Below are 16,108 nucleotides of genomic sequence, written 5' to 3'. Positions count from 1 at the left end.
CACTGAGAAATCCACCCTCTGAAACGGACGAAGATGGGCAACAGAGGCTAGCTCAGGTGGCAATCTTTAAGCAAAAGAAACACACAAGGGCGTGGAGACCTGGGGAAAAAGCAACACGGAGAAATCCACCCTCTGAAACTGAGGAAGATGGGCAAGAGAGGCTACCTCAGGTGGCAATCCTTAAGCAAAAACAAAGCACAAAGGCGTGGAGCCCTGGGGACAAAGCAAACCTGAAATATCTACCCTCTGAAACTGAGGAACATGGGCAAGAGAGGCTAGCTCAGGTGGCAATCGTTAAGCAAAAACAAAACACAAAGGCGTGGAGACCTGGGGAAAAAGCAACCCTGAAATATCTACCCTCTGAAACTGAGGAAGATGGGCAAGAGAGGCTGGCTTCAGGTGGCAATCTTTAAGCAAAAGAAACACACAAGGGCGTGGAGGCCTGGGGAAAAAGCAACACGGAGAAATCCACCCTCTGAAACTGAGGGACATGGGCAAAAGAAGCTAGCTCAGGTTGCAACCTTTAAGCAGAAAAAAAACACAAGGGCGTGCAGACCTGGCAAAAAAGCAACAGTGAGAAATCTACCCTCTGAAACCGACGAAGATGGACAACAGAGGCTAGCTCAGGTGGCAATTTTTAAGGAAAAATAAAAGGAAGTGCGTGGAGACCTGGGGAAAAAGCAACACGGAGAAATCTACCCTCTAGAACTGAGAAAGAAGCGCAACAGAGGCTAGCTCAGGTGGCAATCTTTAAGCAAAAAAAATAAGATAAAAAAATACAATGGCGAGGAGACGCGGTGAAAAAGCAACCCTGAAAAAGGTACCCTCTGAAACTGAGGAAGCAGGGCAACAGTGCCTAGCTCAGGTGACAATCTTTAAGCAAAAGAAACACACAAGGGCGTGGGGAGCTGGCGAAAAGGCAACACTGAGAAATCCACCCTCTGAAACGGACGAAGATGGGCAACAGAGGCTAGCTCAGGTGGCAATCTTTAAGCAAAAGAAACACACAAGGGCGTGGAGACCTGGGGAAAAAGCAACACGGAGAAATCCACCCTCTGAAACTGAGGAAGATGGGCAAGAGAGGCTACCTCAGGTGGCAATCCTTAAGCAAAAACAAAGCACAAAGGCGTGGAGCCCTGGGGACAAAGCAACCCTGAAATATCTACCCTCTGAAACTGAGGAACATGGGCAAGAGAGGCTAGCTCAGGTGGCAATCGTTAAGCAAAAACAAAACACAAAGGCGTGGAGACCTGGGGAAAAAGCAACCCTGAAATATCTACCCTCTGAAACTGAGGAAGATGGGCAAGAGAGGCTGGCTTCAGGTGGCAATCTTTAAGCAAAAGAAACACACAAGGGCGTGGAGGCCTGGGGAAAAAGCAACACGGAGAAATCCACCCTCTGAAACTGAGGGACATGGGCAAAAGAAGCTAGCTCAGGTTGCAACCTTTAAGCAGAAAAAAAACACAAGGGCGTGCAGACCTGGCAAAAAAGCCACAGTGAGAAATCTACCCTCTGAAACCGACGAAGATGGACAACAGAGGCTAGCTCAGGTGGCAATTTTTAAGGAAAAATAAAAGGAAGTGCGTGGAGACCTGGGGAAAAAGCAACACGGAGAAATCTACCCTCTAGAACTGAGAAAGAAGCGCAACAGAGGCTAGCTCAGGTGGCAATCTTTAAGCAAAAAAAATAAGATAAAAAAATACAATGGCGAGGAGACCCGGTGAAAAAGCAACCCTGAAAAAGGTACCCTCTGAAACTGAGGAAGCAGGGCAACAGTGCCTAGCTCAGGTGACAATCTTTAAGCAAAAGAAACACACAAGGGCGTGGGGAGCTGGGGAAAAGGCAACACTGAGAAATCCACCCTCTGAAACGGACGAAGATGGGCAACAGAGGCTACCTCAGGTGGCAATCGTTAAGCAAAAACAAAACCCAAAGGCATGGAGACCTGGGGACAAAGCAACCCTGAAATATCTACCCTCTGAAACTGAGGAACATGGGCAAGAGAGGCTAGCTCAGGTGGCACTCGTTAAGCAAAAACAAAACACAAAGGCGTGGAGACCTGGGGAAAAAGCAACCCTGAAATATCTACCCTCTGAAACTGAGGAAGATGGGCAAGAGAGGCTGGCTTCAGGTGGCAATCTTTAAGCAAAAGAAACACACAAGGGCGTGGAGGCCTGGGGAAAAAGCAACACGGAGAAATCCACCCTCTGAAACTGAGGGACATGGGCAAAAGAAGCTAGCTCAGGTTGCAACCTTTAAGCAGAAAAAAAACACAAGGGCGTGCAGACCTGGCAAAAAAGCCACAGTGAGAAATCTACCCTCTGAAACCGACGAAGATGGACAACAGAGGCTAGCTCAGGTGGCAATTTTTAAGGAAAAATAAAAGGAAGTGCGTGGAGACCTGGGGAAAAAGCAACACGGAGAAATCTACCCTCTAGAACTGAGAAAGAAGCGCAACAGAGGCTAGCTCAGGTGGCAATCTTTAAGCAAAAAAAATAAGATAAAAAAATACAATGGCGAGGAGACCCGGTGAAAAAGCAACCCTGAAAAAGGTACCCTCTGAAACTGAGGAAGCAGGGCAACAGTGCCTAGCTCAGGTGACAATCTTTAAGCAAAAGAAACACACAAGGGCGTGGGGAGCTGGCGAAAAGGCAACACTGAGAAATCCACCCTCTGAAACGGACGAAGATGGGCAACAGAGGCTAGCTCAGGTGGCAATCTTTAAGCAAAAGAAACACACAAGGGCGTGGAGACCTGGGGAAAAAGCAACACGGAGAAATCCACCCTCTGAAACTGAGGAAGATGGGCAAGAGAGGCTACCTCAGGTGGCAATCCTTAAGCAAAAACAAAGCACAAAGGCGTGGAGCCCTGGGGACAAAGCAACCCTGAAATATCTACCCTCTGAAACTGAGGAACATGGGCAAGAGAGGCTAGCTCAGGTGGCACTCGTTAAGCAAAAACAAAACACAAAGGCGTGGAGACCTGGGGAAAAAGCAACCCTGAAATATCTACCCTCTGAAACTGAGGAAGATGGGCAAGAGAGGCTGGCTTCAGGTGGCAAACGTTAAGCAAAAGAAACACACAAGGGCGTGGAGACCTGGGGAAACAGCAACACGGAGATATCGACCCTCTGAAACTCAGGAAGATGGGCAAGAGAGGCTAGCTCAGGTGGCAATCGTTAAGCAAAAACAAAACCCAAAGGCGTGGAGACCTGGGGAAAAAGCAACCCTGAAATATCTACCCTCTGAAACTGAGGAAGATGGGCAAGAGAGGCTGGCTTCAGGTGGCAATCTTTAAGCAAAAGAAACACACAAGGGCGTGGGGAGCTGGGGAAAAGGCAACACTGAGAAATCCACCCTCTGAAACGGACGAAGATGGGCAACAGAGGCTAGCTCAGGTGGCAATCGTTAAGCAAAAGAAACACACAAGGGCGTGGAGGCCTGGGGAAAAAGCAACACGGAGAAATCCACCCTCTGAAACTGAGGGACATGGGCAAAAGAAGCTAGCTCAGGTTGCAACCTTTAAGCAGAAAAAAAACACAAGGGCGTGCAGACCTGGCAAAAAAGCCACAGTGAGAAATCTACCCTCTGAAACCGACGAAGATGGACAACAGAGGCTAGCTCAGGTGGCAATTTTTAAGGAAAAATAAAAGGAAGTGCGTGGAGACCTGGGGAAAAAGCAACACGGAGAAATCTACCCTCTAGAACTGAGAAAGAAGCGCAACAGAGGCTAGCTCAGGTGGCAATCTTTAAGCAAAAAAAATAAGATAAAAAAATACAATGGCGAGGAGACCCGGTGAAAAAGCAACCCTGAAAAAGGTACCCTCTGAAACTGAGGAAGCAGGGCAACAGTGCCTAGCTCAGGTGACAATCTTTAAGCAAAAGAAACACACAAGGGCGTGGGGAGCTGGCGAAAAGGCAACACTGAGAAATCCACCCTCTGAAACGGACGAAGATGGGCAACAGAGGCTACCTCAGGTGGCAATCGTTAAGCCAAAGAAACACACAAGGGTGTGGAGACCTGGGGAAAAAGCAACACGGAGAAATCCACCCTCTGAAACTGAGGAACATGGGCAAAAGAAGCTAGCTCAGGTTGCAGCCTTCAAGCAGAAAAAAAAAAGACGCAAGGGCGTGGAGAGCTGGCGAAAAAGCAACACTGAGAAATCTACCCTCTGAAACCGAAGAAGATGGGCAACAGAGGCTAGCTCAGGTGGCAATCTTTAAGCAAAAAAAAAAAAATAAAAAAATACAATGGCGAGGAGACCCGGTCAAAAAGCAACCCTGAAAAAGGTACCCTCTGAAACTGAGGAAGCAGCGCAACAGTGCCTAGCTCAGGTGACAATCTTTAAGCAAAAAAAAAAAACAAAAAACAAAAAACAAAAAACAAAACCCACAATGGAGTGGAGACCCGGGGGAAATCAACACTGAAAAATACAAAAAGAATGGAAGACCAATAGACAGAGCAGGCACTTTCACCTGGGGTGGAGGAGGTATGCATGGATGACCGATAAGCGCATGAAAAGATGTGAGCTGTTCCCTGGAAAAGCAAGTGAGAAAATTAGAGGGAGACATTGTGGGGACACATGGGTGAGACTGCCTTCTTCCAAATACCGGAACAGGATCAAACTGCTAGTCAGGTCGCGGAGAAGCCAAGTCAGTCACTCACGCCTCACTGGTGGTGAAGGGAAACGGTATGGCCTCTGTGAAAAAGGGCGTGGCGGGTTCCAAAACTGACACGCCGCGGAAACAACCACCGAAAGTGGCAACCTACATAAGCCTTTGGTGTATCTTGCCTCCTAAGAGCGTCTGTATGTAGCTGGAGCCTTGGGTCGTTAAGGCTTCCACAGTGATCTGTGGTGGGTGGGTGGGGGGGGGGGGGGGGCCTTGGGCCTTGGGGGTCTCCGCTGGACCTCCAGGAAGTCAGCTTTTGTGGAGTCCCGTGAGTCCTTCCAGGGAGGGAGGCATCCAACCCGAGGGTGGTCTGGAGGGCACCACTCCCACCACTCCCGGGGGCTGGGGCGGGGGGCGGGGTGGGGGCTGCGGCCACGTTCCTGTTCATTCACACAGAATCCGGGGCATGAATGTTCTTAGCAGCTCTGTTCCACACAGCCCCACACTGGAAACCACACAGACGTCCTGCGAGTCCCATCCCTTGCTCATGTCGCCGGGGCTCCGGAGGAGGGCCACTCTGTAAAAGCGGCCGCCAGATGGCGCCCAACGACCGGCGCGGAGGGGTCAGCGGGAGGGAACCGGGTCACCAGCCAGCGAGAGTGCACAGCCTGAGCCCACCGCCGGGTCAGGTCTCTCTCTGTCTCTGTCTCTGTCTCTGTCTCTGTCTCTCTCTGTCTCTGTCTCTGTCTCTGTCTCTCTCTGTCTCTCTCTCTCTCTCTCTTTCTCTCTGGGCCCGCTTGGGGCGGGCGGGAGGTCACCACGTGAGGCCCCAGGGTGTCCACCTCGGAGCTCCCAGGCAGCACAGGGCAACCCTGGGCGCAGAAGGAGGTGTTGGAAAATCGGCGGGGAGGGGGGTGGGGTGGGTGGGCTTGCCAGGAAGGGGACAGACTCCCCACGTGACTTCTGGGCCGGGCCGGGCGCGGGGCTGCCGGCTGGCTGACGCGGACAGAGGTGGAAAAGTCCCCGGAGATGCCACGGGGCAGGCCGGGGCTGCCGGCCCCCGCTTCCCGGAGCGGCCCGAGCACTTCCCGGGCTCCCGGGAGGACTTAGAAAATCACGGCGGGGTGGGGGGTGGGGGTCGCTGTCAAACCGAAACCATGCACGTCATCAGAGAAGGACCGTGACGACGGAGGAATTGTCCGCAGTCTGTCAGGAATTGTGTGCAGCCTGTCACTTCCGGCCCAGAGGGTCTCTCTAAGGCAGACGGACAGACAGAGCCCACAAGTCGTAGAGGAAAGGACCGAGCCGCTTGGCCGCGGAAAAGTTTACAACACAAAACAGGTCTCCCTCCGCACGGGGCCACAGCAAAGCCCAAAGACGACACACGGGGGGGAGCATGGGTGCAGATGCACGTGTGGTGATAAGAATATGGATTTCAGCAGGGCTTCCCGTCCTCATCAACAAGCAGAAGCACCCAAATGGTGGGGGTTGGGGGGCAGAGACCTCACAGCCATTCCCTCCACAAATCGAGTTCCCCGGGACATCCTCACAGCGCCGTGCTGTGAGTGTGTGTGGGTGTTTAAAATGGAGTAAATGTGGACGTGGAACTGCTCCGTGAAACCAAAATAACAACAGTCGTAGATCTTCTTTGGTCATTTAGAAAATTCTTTTTTTTTTTTTTTCCCCAGCGGTGCACGTATTTCCCTTCCAAAAAAGAAGAACGGGAAAGGAGATGTTAAAGGCAAGCAGAGAGAGGAAAACTGTTGCAAAACAAAAGCTGAGCTCCCGTCCGAGGGAGGCCTCCTCCATTGGAGGCCTAGGAAATCATTCTGACAAAATGGAGGATCTCTGTCTTTGGTGTCGATTCCCTCAGAGGTCAAGAGAAACCTTTTCCAATGTCTTTATCAGGAGGAGACTAGAAGTTAGAGAAAAGTATCCTTTCGGGAGTGAGAAAAACAAATTCTGATTTTGCATCAGCTTCCCTCCGATCTTGAAACTCATTGACTTGATTCCATTCTGTCGACGGAAATAATCCGGAACCAATCTATCCGTGAAAATCGGGGTGCGTTTATTCTGAGCTAAAATGTGAGGACTGTGGCCCGGGGCCTTTCTTCCCGAAGGAAGAGAGGGTGCCCGGGAAGTGGGGTGTACAGAGTGCTTCTAGACCCCCAGAGAGGACGTTTCACATAGGATCGAAAGGTCCCTTGGATGATAGTCGCGAGACTGCTCTGTCGGCACAGCGATCGACAGACACTGCTGGGTGGCAGGTCTGTTGTCTGGGCCTGGGTGGTCACAGGGGAGCCGGATGGTCAAAGGTGAGCGCAACCATCCGCTCCTAGCCTAAGGAAAGATGCCTCTCCTTAAGGAAAGGCCCGAGCACGGGGAAGCTGCTCCTTTCCCTTAAGGGCATTGGTTCTTGCCGTAGGAAATGTGTAAAGCGGATCTAGGATGCGATGCGTGCTCGACGGCCACGTCAGGCCCTTTTCGAAAAACACTGTCAGGCCGAATTAGGCCGACACCCAATGGCTTCCTCATAGACTCCCATAGATCCTATCGCTCGCCATTTCTATCTGTCCACTCGTTCCAATTTTAGGCCACTTGACCACGAACAGGCCTTTTTCTCAGATTATTTTCCCCATGAAACTTTGATCACCTTTTCACAGACAAAACGATCTTTACTTTTTAGGCCCTCTTGCCTGAAGGCAGCCATCTCACTTTCCTTGAACACAAAGATGTTTCCCATATTCACTTTTAGTGGCTTTTTGTTTTGTTTTGTTTTGTTTTGTTTTGAGGACGATGAGCCCTGAGCTAACTGCTGCCAATCCTCCTCTTTTTGCCGAGGAAGGCTGGCCCTGAGCTAACCTCCGTGCCCATCTTCCTCTATTTCATATGTGGGACGCCTACCACCACGTGGCTCGCCCAGCGGTGCCACGTCCACCCCCGGGATCCGAACTGGCAAACCCCGGGCCGGCGAAGCGGAACAGGCACACTTAACCAGCGCGCCACCGGGCCGGCCTAGTGGCTTTCATCGCATTTGTTAAGTAGATTTTTTAACCCTCACGAACCTTAATTTTGGTGAAAACTAAGAAGCCAGCAATTAGGAACTGTCCTTCCCATGAGCATTCCGTCGCTTGGCCAATTTCTAAACACTTGGCCACTTTTAGAAACATGGGATTTCATAGGTTTATCTTTTCCTTCGCTTTATTTGATTTCATCTCACTTTAGTTTTTGGGTGAGGAAGATCGGCCCTCACAGAGCTAACGCCTGTTGCCAATCTTCCGTTTCTGTTTTTTTTTCCCCCCTCCCGATTTTTCTCCCCCAATCCCCCCCATGACATAGTTGTCTATCTTAGTTGAGGGCCCTTCCAGTTGTGGCATGTGGGACGCCGCCTCCACACGGCCCGACGAGCGGTGCCGTGTCCGTGCCGTGCCCGGGATCTGAACCGGCAAAACCCTGGGCCGCCGAAGGGGAGCTTGTGAACTTAACCACTCGGCCACGGGGCCGCCCCCGTCCGTGGACTTTTTTATCACCTGATTTCACCTCGCAAAACTTCAAAGCTTCAAGTTATCAGAGAGGTTTGGGAAGTTGTTTTTATTTATTTAATTAATTTATTTTTCGAGGAAGACGAGCCCCGAGCTGACACCTGCTGCCAATTCTCCTCTTTTTGCCCCGGGAGAGTGGTCCCGAGCTAACATCCGTGCCCATCCCCCTCCCCTTGATAGGCGGGACGCTGACCACAGCGTGGCTCGCCAAGCGGCGCCACGTCCGCACCCCGGATCCGAACCTGCGAACCCCTGGCTGACAAAACGGAACGTGCGAACTTAACCGCTGTGCCGCCGGGCTGGCCCTTCGGGAAGTTATTTTCAGGACACGGGCCATAAACTAGAATCACCGCTACAGGTTTATCGGAGCGACATCAGCGTTCGTGGTGGATTGAGTCGTCCCCTCTGTCTCTCCCCTCCAGGGCACAACCAAAGGGACGTCTATCGACCCACCCACCAAGGATTCCCCCCCCTCCCCCCGCACGGCACAGCAGGATGCCTGAGAGATCCACGCAGCCCTACAGCGGCAAGTCACATTCGCACAGTCAAAATTCAATGGCAGAGACAAAACGTTAAGGTCAGTGAGAGGGAAGAGAATAACCGGCCCAGGAGCAACGGTGTGAAGAACACGGAGAAGACGGGTCCTAGACGCCGGGGTCCCCGGAGCAGCGATTTCATCAGAGGCCCGCAAACGTCCACGATCTCCACACCACGTTTATGGCCGACTGCGTGCGTGGGTCCTTTGGAATCGACCAGGCTACCGTCCGGGCCACTTTGGGACATCGTGTCCAGCTGCCCCGAGCGGTGGAGCTGTCGTTCAAGTGTAAGATGGGGCCCGTCCGGGGAGAGAATGGGGACGGGGAAAGGGAGGCCGCGGGAAGTCACAGAGTCTGAGGTGTTCGGGGGAGACTGACTCTTCTGAAGTGGAGGTGGTAGAAGGAGAGCAGCAGGATTTTTGGATTTTTGTTCCCTCTGTTAGGTATCTGGGTCCGGAGGAGAGTGGGGCGGGGGGGGGGGGGCGGGTGGTGGTGGTGGTGGTGGGTGTGAGGCTGAGGCGGGGCTGGTGTTTCCTTTCCGAGTCAGGTGGAAGAGCTCCTCCAGTGGAGGTTTTTAGACAAGGGGTCTGGTCTGGCAGGATGGGAGGTTGCGGGTTGAGCCACAGGGGAATCTGTCGTAGCTCAGACTCGGGCCTTTGAAGAAATAGACAGAGAGAGGAGTTTTGCTCTGTCTGTCACCGCAGCCGGCACCTCAGGAGCAACAACAGGAGGCTTCCCGAATGAGTGAAGGGGCAGGAGCCAGCGTGCCCCGTGCCTCTCTCAGCCCTGCGCCGGCAGGGAAGGAAGCAGGCAGGCAGGCCTCAGGGCTACTCCCGTCCTACTGCCCGGTGGTCCCTGTCCCGGCCCCGCCCCCACTCTCCCCCTGACCCTCACCGCTCCCCAGCCCTCTTCTCAGCCAGAGAGGCGATGGGGGGGGGGCGGTGCGGTCCCAGAACAAGTTTCCTCTCATCCGCCATCATCTTGCCACCCTGACGACTTGGCCTGAGATCCGGCCTAGGCTGTACCCTGAGATCCGGCCTAGGCTGTACCCGTGTGTGGTTTTCCTGTGGACAAGGGGGCCGGTTCACCATTTCGGAAGAAACCCCTAGCCTTCCACTGCCGAGTCGCCAGCCTGGGAGGGGGGAGGGGGGAGGGGGGAGGGGAGGTCAGGCCCATTCATTCCGATGGGCCTGGCGTCAGGGCTTCATTCAAGTGCAGGAAGCTCTCTCCCATGGCCTCGGGCTTTTTTCCATTGAACGGCTTTCTTCAATTCCCCCACCCTTAGGCCGCAGTCCACCAAGGGCCGGGAGGCAGGGAGGGAAGATGTTGGGGCAGGGTGGCTGTCTGAGAAACTCGCCTCATCTGGGGCAGAAAGAGTGCCCCCCTCCTTTCTCTAACCCTACTAGACTGCTTGAGGATCACGGACGGTTTGGCTCATCGATGAGCCCTGCGTTATGGGCCCGGCAAGCAAACTCCTAACGGGCAACCCGCCGCTCTAGGCGTGTGTGGGTTTTTTGATCTTTCACCTTCAAGTTCGCACGACATCGGTCCGTGTCCCCCGCCCCGGCTTCCCATGGGAAATCCTCCGTCTCTTTCCACAGACTCACTGGCGACTTCACACAGTGCCTGCCTCCTCCTCCTTAGGAAGGAAGGAAGGAAGGAAGGAAGGAAGGAAGGAAGGAAGGAAGGAAGGAAGGAAGGGAGGGAGGGAGGGGCTGACCCCGTGGCCGAGCGGTTGAGTTTGCACGCTCCGCTTCAGCGGCCCGGGGCTTGGAAGGTTCGGATCCTGGGCTCGGACACGGCACCGCTCATCAAACCACGCTGAGGTGGCGTCCCACACGGCAGAACCAGAGGGACCCTCAAAGAGAATATAGAACTAGGTACTGGGGTGCTCTGGGGAGAAGAAGAAGAAGGAGGAGGAATAAAAAGAAAAGAAAAGATTGGCAATGAGCTCGGGTGCCAGTCTTTAAAAAAAAAAAAAAAAAAGAGGAAGAAAGATGGACAAACAGGAACGAATCCCACTGACGGCACCTCCAAATGGTGGGGGGCAGGGGGGTGGGGGGGGTGGGGAGTGGCATCATCGGGCCAAGGGTGACTCTAAGCGTGATCCCGCGGTTGTGTTATTTGACATTTTATCGAATCGATTTATTATTTTATTTTTGAGGAAGATGAGCCCTGAGCGAACATCTGCCACCAATCCTCCTCTGTCGGCCGAGGAAGACTGGCCCTGAGCTGACATCCGTGCCCATCCCCCTCTACTTTCCAGGTGGGACGCCTGCCACAGCGTGGCTCGCCAAGCGGTGCCGGGTCCTGCGCCCGGGATCCGGACCGGCGAACCCGGGGCCGGCGGAGCAGAACGTGCGAACTTCACCGCCGCGCCACCGGGCCGGCCCCCGGAGTTGTTTTGAAAATCCAGTAAGGGGCTGGCCCCGTGGCCGAGTGGTTAAGTTCGCGCGCTCCGCTGCAGGCAGCCCAGTGTTTCATCGGTTCGTTCGGATCCCGGGCGCGGACACGGCACTGCTCATCAAACCACGCTGAGGCGGCGTCCCACATACCACCGCTAGAAGGACCCACCGCGAAGAACACACAACTACGTACCGGGGGGCTTTGGGGAGAAAAAGGAAAGACAAAAAATAAAATCTTCCAAACTCCAATAAAACTTTGAGTGAAGACGACGAGGAGGATGCGAAACGTATCTCACGCCTCCGAGCCGAGCCGTCCGTTTAGGTTTAGGAAGGGGGACGAGGACCCTTTGTAAGCGACATCCCTTTTTAAGCACCATTCTAAACCACAGAACAGAACTCCCTCTCCTCGACCCGGAGCGAGGAGGTTCCTGGGTGTGTCAGAGAGGGTCACGTCCTCTGCAGCACGAACGAACCGCCAGGGTTCGGCCACGGGAAAGAATTTCTTCCTCTCCAGGGGGACTAAAAGTCACCGACGGCAGCGGGCGTAGGTGCTATCCTTCCCGTCCAGGAAAGGCAGGGAGAACTTCAGCCGTGAAGAGAAGGAGGTCTTCCTCACTCCCCGTTTTGGGAGGGCCCCTTTGGCAGGGGAGTTTTGTCTCCTGATTTCAAGTCAGGAAGAAAAGGGAGAGAGAGAGAGAGAGAGAGTGTGTGTCCTTCTCGTGCCAGGTCGGTCTGAGGGGGACCTCCTCTGGTTTCCTCCCTTCCCAGGGAACGCCGTTCGCTCCTTCTTCTAGAAAAAGCTCCCAAAGCACCACCGCCCAGGATGGTCGACCTACGCCCATCGTCCCTCCTTTCCCAATCATTTCTACCGCGACAGAGGGACAGAGGCCCCTGCCCCATCCCCATCCCCACCCCCACCCCCATCGCCTGCCTCCTTGATGGCCAAAGGAGCTGCCTCTGAGAATGGAACGGGGCTTGGAAACCTTCTAGAGGGGTGACTCTCACCTGCCTGCCTGCTGGGAAAAGCACCACGCTGTCCATCGGACTGCTCTTTTGGGCAAACGTAGGCGTGCCACATAGCGATCGACAGCTATGGCGGGGGGGGGGGGGGGGGGGGGCGGGGTGGCGTGGTGGTGCCCAGGATCCACGACACGTGACGGCTGCGGAGCACGACAGCCCTAAGACCTTGAGGGAGACGGGGTGGCGCGTGAATCCTTTCGGAACGAGAACGACAGGAAACGCTGACGGGGACGTGTTCTCCTCTCGAGAACACACCAACGCCTCGCACGGTGTCTGACCCGGGGTGCCTCTGACTTTTGTCATCAGAGACGATCCTCTCGACCGCCCCTCACGCTTTGGGGAAAAGGGGAGAGGGACTCGGTAGCACGGGAAAAGCCATCCATCCGCCCTTCCTTTCCGTCTTCACGGCTCCTTCTCGTGGAAAACGAGGAAGCCGTCCAGAGGAACGGAACACTGACCCGGGCCAAAGCGTGGCCCAGCCTGAGCCTCCAAAACCTTCTGCTAAGTGAGAGGTGCCAGACATCCAAGGCGACCTACGTTGCGATTCCACACAGAGGAGAGAGCTAGAACGGTCCAACCCTAGAGGGCGACAGCAGATGGCGGCGGCGGCGGCGGCGGCGGCAGCGGTGGTGGTGATCGTGGTGGGGCAGATCCGGGAGTGGGGCCGTTTTTTCTTTCGGGGGGAGGGGATGGAAACGGAAACCTTCTGGAAATAGATAGCCATGACGGATGCGCCACCTTGGGGAGAGAGACTCCCGAAGGCCACTGGCTTGTGCCCCGTGGAAAGGATGGATTCGGTGGGATGGGAATTCTACCTCCGTGTAGAGCGTGTGGTAAACCACGAGGTAGGTGGGTGGGTGGCCTCCCTGCCTCGCCTCCACCTAGACGTCCACACACAGAGACCGACGAGGGAGGGAGGGAGGGAGGGAGGGAGGGAGGGAGGGAGGGAGAGAGACAAGACTGACAGAGGCCGAGGCCGAGGCCGAGGCAGTGAGCGAGTAAGTGATCGACCCTGGCCATAGGGATTCCTCAGAGGGCGTCTCTTGGCTCCCCAAACGAAGAATGTGTGTGGAGATCGAGAAAGATCACCGACCTAGGAGAACCAGCAAGACTTCCTCACCCGCCAGAGAGCCGCTGGGCCCCTGCCGTCCCTGCCACCGCCACCCCTACCCCTCGCCTTTGGCAGCGACGCCAACGAAAGGCAGGCAGACGAGTGGGAGAGTCGTGTGGTGGTGTCCCCCAAGGAAGGTGGGTCCATGCCGACGAGCGGTCGTCGGCGTGTGGAAAAGCCAGAGGCGGGCTGACTAGAAGGAGGGCGTCCTGGAGGAAGGGGCCAGGGTGTGAGGGAGAGAGGCCTGTTCCTCTTCCCCTGTCGGTCCCAAGTCAGGGGCCCAAAGGAGGAAAGCTGTCCGTTCCTTTCCGACTCGGACGGTTCGGGCGGAACCGACCGATCCCCGCGGCGGCGCAGTCGGGGCTTTCTGGACCAGAACCCCTCTCTCTGTCGCCTTTCGACCACACGCACGCTTTAGAGGCCAAGGGAAAATGGATCGGGTCTCTCTGTCTCTCTCCCTAGAAAACAAGGGGCCGGGGGCCGAGCCCGTGGACGAACGGTCAAGTAGCGCCCCCCACCCCGGCCCCCGGCTTCGACGGCCCAGGTTTTCACCGGTTCGGATCCTGGGCGCAGCCCCAGACCCAGCATCGCCCTTCAAGCCACGCCGAGGCGGCGTCCCACATAGCAGAAACGCGAAAGACCTACCACTGGAACCTACAACTATGGACGGGACGGGACGGGACGGGGCGGGGCGGGGCGGGGCGGGGCGGGGGTGGGGGGGGCGGCTTTGGGGAGCAGGAAGAAAGAAAAAATAAAAGAAACACAAGGACGGTCATCGCGATAGTTCTTTCCACTTCCATCCATATGTTAACAGGACCCAAGTTTCCCGACCTCCATTTGGATGTATGTTAACTAAATGGAGAAGCTATTCAAAGGACTCCTCTAAAGAAGTCCACGTTCTTCTTTCTAAATGATAATGAAAATCATTGTCACCACCGCTCTTCCGACCCTCCATGTCCAGACGGCCTCCCGCCCCTCCCCATCCCCAACTCCCGCCCCGCCCCGCGCCGACCCCCGACCCCGGCATTCTCCACGCCCACCTTTCCCTCTCCACTCCTACCCCCCCCCGTCCCCCGCCGCCCGGGACACCGCACCCCGCGCCCCCCCCCCCCCCCCAATCCAGGCCGGGCCACCTGGTCGACCTCCTCGAACACTATATAAGAGGATGCCGGGCAGCAGGTGGCGCCCGACAAGCGGCCTCCTCACCGGCCGGACGGATCAGCCTCGCGGGGGCGGGCGATGGGGAGGCGTTCGTCCAGGTCAGGTCAGGTCGGGGGAGGGAGGATGGCGCGCCGGCCGGCCTGGTGCGTGGCCTGGTCCCGATCCACCCCGCGTCTCGTTTCTCGGGCCGGGACGAGTACAGGCGGGGAGGCCGACTCGGTCACGGAAAGCGGCCTTGGGGAGGTTTTGGCGAACGTCCCTGTCCCGGGGCCGTCTGCCGACTAGGGGACGGAGTCCTCCTCCATGCTCCTTCTCGCCCCCAGTCGGGCGGGTTGTGGGTCGCGCGGTCGACTTGGCCATTTCCCCGGAGGCATCCTGCCTGCCGGGGCTCCCTCCCTCGGGCCGGTGCGAGCGGTCCTCGGGCGGCCCGGGAATTTGGGCCGCAGCGAACGAACGAACGAAGCCCGTCCCTCCTGCGTCGGCACCGATGAGACACAGCCCTGGTGGATGGAGCCGCTTTCCTCGGGTTTCCTTTTGCTTTCGGCCGCTGCTGCCACCAAACCTCCCTAAACGATAGGAATGAAAACGGGAACCGTTGGCATAATAAAAGCGTTTTGGTTGGCGTGTTTCTTGGCTTTTGGGGACTCGAGAGGTATGATGGATGATCTCCGATTGACGTTGGGAAGGTCTATTTCATCCCAGTCGCACGAACCCCGAAAACGTGGCGGCTGGACGAGGGAGGGAGGGAGGGAGGGAGGGAGGGAGGGAGGGAGGGAGGCCAACCACGGGATTTCCGCACGACCAGCTGATGGACACGAGCGCCCCGTGAGCCGGGCGGAGGGCAGCCGCCCGGGTCTCGCAGCTACGTGCCCGCGGAACCCTCGGGACTGCGAGAAGCCGGAGCGACCCGCAGCCATGTGGCGCTCGGCGCGGACATCTGGTCGACCCGCGCGCCACGGGACCCGGGGCCCGAGTCCGGGCCGGGCCGCCGGTCGACCCGGCAGGGCGGCTGCCCCGGGGGCCTCGCGGCTGCTCGTCCGCAGCCTCCAGGGAGCCCTCGGGGCTCCGAGAAGGCCGAGCGCCCCGCGGCCCCACGGCCCCGCGGCGCTCGGTGCGGACATCTGGTCGACCCGCCCCCCCCCCCCCCCCCGAGACACGGGGGTCGGGTCGCCGGTCGACCCGGCAGGGCGGCGGCCACGGCGGCCTCGCCGCTGCTCGTCCGCCGGGTCGCCGGAGCCCTCGAGCCTCCGAGAAGGCCGAGCGCCCTGCGGTCCCGCGGCGCTCGGCGCGGACATCTGGTCGACCCGCGCGCCGCCGGACCCCGTGGCTACGAGTCCGCGGGGCCTTCGGAGCCGACAGAGGGCCGGGAGCGCACCCAGAGCACCCAGAGCACCCAGAGCCCCGGGACCCGGCCCCGAGCGCCGCGGACATCTGGTCGACCCGCGCGCCCCGGTCCGGGGACCAAGTCCGAGCCGGACAGCTGGTCGACCAGGCAGGGCGGCGGCCCCGGCGGCCTCGCGGCTGCTCGTCCGCGGCCTCCGCGTAGCCCTCGGGGCTCCGAGAGGAGCGTGCGCCCCGCGCGGACATCTGGTCGACCCGCGCCGCCGCCGGAACCCGGGCCCGGGCCCGGGCCCGGGCCCCGGCCGCCGGTCGACCCGGCAGGGCGTCGGCCACCGGGGAGCCGCACCCGCGAGTCCGCGGGGTCTCTGGAGCCGACGGAGGC

The sequence above is a fragment of the Equus asinus genome, unplaced genomic scaffold (assembly GCF_041296235.1).
Source record: "Equus asinus isolate D_3611 breed Donkey unplaced genomic scaffold, EquAss-T2T_v2 contig_336, whole genome shotgun sequence".
Lineage (NCBI taxonomy): Eukaryota > Metazoa > Chordata > Mammalia > Perissodactyla > Equidae > Equus > Equus asinus.
This window is presented reverse-complemented; position numbering follows the sequence as displayed.